Source organism: Zonotrichia albicollis, unplaced genomic scaffold, assembly GCF_047830755.1.
Source record: "Zonotrichia albicollis isolate bZonAlb1 unplaced genomic scaffold, bZonAlb1.hap1 Scaffold_122, whole genome shotgun sequence".
In the NCBI taxonomy this organism is placed as follows: Eukaryota; Metazoa; Chordata; class Aves; order Passeriformes; family Passerellidae; genus Zonotrichia; species Zonotrichia albicollis.
This window is the reverse complement of record NW_027428349.1, coordinates 25,001-27,500: the sequence shown is the minus strand read 5'-3', so window position 1 is coordinate 27,500 and position 2,500 is coordinate 25,001. Positions and strand designations below refer to the sequence as shown.

General features: G+C 79.8%; 1 non-coding gene across 1 annotated transcript; it reads left to right on the top strand.

The window, feature by feature from the left end:
- The first annotated feature begins 1,612 nt into the window (after positions 1-1,612).
- Positions 1,613-1,765, top strand: LOC141727444 (5.8S ribosomal RNA). The gene has a single exon (XR_012578450.1). It is a non-coding gene; the product is annotated as a 5.8S ribosomal RNA (ribosomal RNA).
- Positions 1,766-2,500: the final 735 nt, after the last annotated feature.

Genomic DNA, 2,500 nt, shown 5'->3' with positions numbered 1-2,500 from the left:
GGCCCGCCGTGGGCCGCGGCGGCGGCGGCGGCGGCGGCGGCGGCGGGTGTTGCCGGGCGGCGGCGCGGCGCCATTGAGGGGTAGGGGAGCAGCTACTCCCCGTAGCTCCTGCGGTGGTGTCCGTGGCCGCCGGCCGCGCTCCCTCCGTCGTCGTCGTCGTCGCCCCCGCCGCGCGCGCGCGCGCGGGGGTAACCGCGCCGCGCCGGGGAGGGGCGCCCTGCCCCCCCCTCTCCGCGGCCCGGCCTCTGCGGAGAGGCCGCGGCGCGCGGTCGGCCGCGGGGGCCGACCCGCCCGCCTCGTCGTAACGGGCGACGCCGGCAGAGAGCGCCCGCTCTCTGCCTTTTCCTCGGCCGCGGGGTGGCGGCCGCCGGGGTCCGCCGCGCTCTCTCCTGGAGCCGCCGCCGTTGCGGCGTCTCGCGGGCGCGGCGCCGCGTCCCGCGCGTCCGGCCCCTATCGCTCTCCCTCGACGGCCTTTCCTCCTCGAAGGCGCGCCGGCGGCGCCGTCCGCCGGCCGTCCCCCCCGCTCGATCGCCCGCCCGCCCGGGGGGCGAGCGCCCGGCGGGCCCTCCGTCGGCGGAGGCCCGCGAGCGCGGGCGACCCCGTGCCGAGCGGCGGCGGCGCCGCTCGACGGGTGTCCCCCTCTTCCCTGCGGGGGACGGTCGGCCGGAGGGCGCCCGCCGCGGCCGGCGGCGGTCCCGTCCCGGGCCCCGCACGTCGCGTCCCCCGTCGCCCTTCTCGGCCGCGCGTGGGCCGAAGGAAGGCGTGCGGGCGGCCGCGGGGGCGCTTCCCCCGCCCGGTCTCCGCGTGAAAACGAGGAGAGCGGGCGTTGCCCCCCGGCTCAGCGCCGTACGCCTTCCGCCGGGCGCGTGCCGAGGCGAAGGGGGCCACGGCGGTGGGAGGCGGCGGCGGCGGTGCCGGGAGCGCGGCCCCGGCGGCGGCGGCGGGGTCTGCCTTCCGGCAGGCCTCGGGCGCTGGCGAACGCCGGCTCGGCTCTCGGTGGCGTCCGCCTCCGGGGCCGGCGGCGGAGCGCGTCCGCCGGACGCCGGCCCGCCCGGCGGGAGCGGTCCCGCCGGGGGGAGGCGCGCCGGCGGCACGGTCGTCGCCGCGCGCCGTCTCGAGCGGGCGAAAGGCCGCTGGGAGAGAGAAAGGGAAGCCGGCCGCGCGGCGGCGCGGCGGCGCGCTCCGCGAGCCGCCGCGGCGGGGGCGGCCGCCGGGGGAGCCGGCGTGCGCGGGGGCCGACGGCCGCGCCCCCGGCCGCGTTGCCGAGCCGTGTGTTGCGTCGTTCCCGTGAAAGCGAGAGCGGGCGGGCCGCCGTGCCCCCCGCGTGCCGGCGCGCGCCGCCCGGCCCTCCGCGCGGAGGCCGGGCCGAGCCCGGGCGCCTGGGCCGCCTCCGAAAGACGGCACGTGAGGTCGGCGTCTCCCCTCGCGGGGGGGGAGGCGGTCGGGGGCGCGGGCTCCCCCGCCCTCTCGGCAGTCCTTCGGAGCGTGGGTTTCTCCCGTTTCTCAGTGTCGTGTGTGCTCGTACGGTCGAAGCCAGGCGCGCGCCCGCGCGTCCTCGGCGCGAGAGACAAAAAGGGGCCGCTCGGCGGCGAGCGGCGCCCGAAAGCCAGACAACTCTTAGCGGTGGATCACTCGGCTCGTGCGTCGATGAAGAACGCAGCTAGCTGCGAGAATTAATGTGAATTGCAGGACACATTGATCATCGACACTTCGAACGCACTTGCGGCCCCGGGTTCCTCCCGGGGCTACGCCTGTCTGAGCGTCGCTTGACGATCAATCGCCGTCCGGGGGCCACCCCGGCGGCGCGGCTGGGGTCGCCTCGCAGGCCCGTTGCCCGCGGCGGGCGGTCCGGCGGCGGCGGTGCGGCGGCGGCGGCGGCGGCGTGCCGCCGGTGCCCGGAGGGAAGGCGGTCGGGCGGTCGGGCGAGGGAAGCGTTTCCCTCGGCGGCCCCGATCCCTTGCCTGCGGCCCGGCGCGCGTCGCCGTCGTCGTCGCGGCCGCCGGTCGACGGCCGTCGCCGCGCAGGGCCTTCGTCCCCCTAAATGCAGACTCGGGGAGCGCTCCGTAGCTCCCCGCTCCCGGAGCGAGCCGCTGGGGCGGAGCTCGTCCTCGCCGGGGCCGCGCGCCGCGGATGCGGCGGCGGCGGCGGCCGGGGGTAGAGCGAGAGACGGCGTCGAAAGCGCCGCCGAGGGCCGAGAGAAAGGCGAGAGAGAGAGAGAGCGAGAGAGAAAGGGCGAGAAAAGGGAGGGCGAGGCGCGGGCCTCGCCCCCGGCCTTCCACCCCGAGCGGGCGGCTGTCTGCGGGTGGGTACCGCGGCGGTACCGTGCCGTGCTGCCGCTCGCGCGCGAGGCGAGAGCGCCGGGGACGGGGGTTCGACCCCCTCCTCCCCTTCGCCCGCCCTCCTCCTCCTCCTCCTCCTCCTCCTCCCGCCGTCCTCCCGGCGCGGTCTCGGGGCGCCGAGGGGCGCCGTCGCAGTCCTCGCTCTCCCCCGCGAAAGGCCG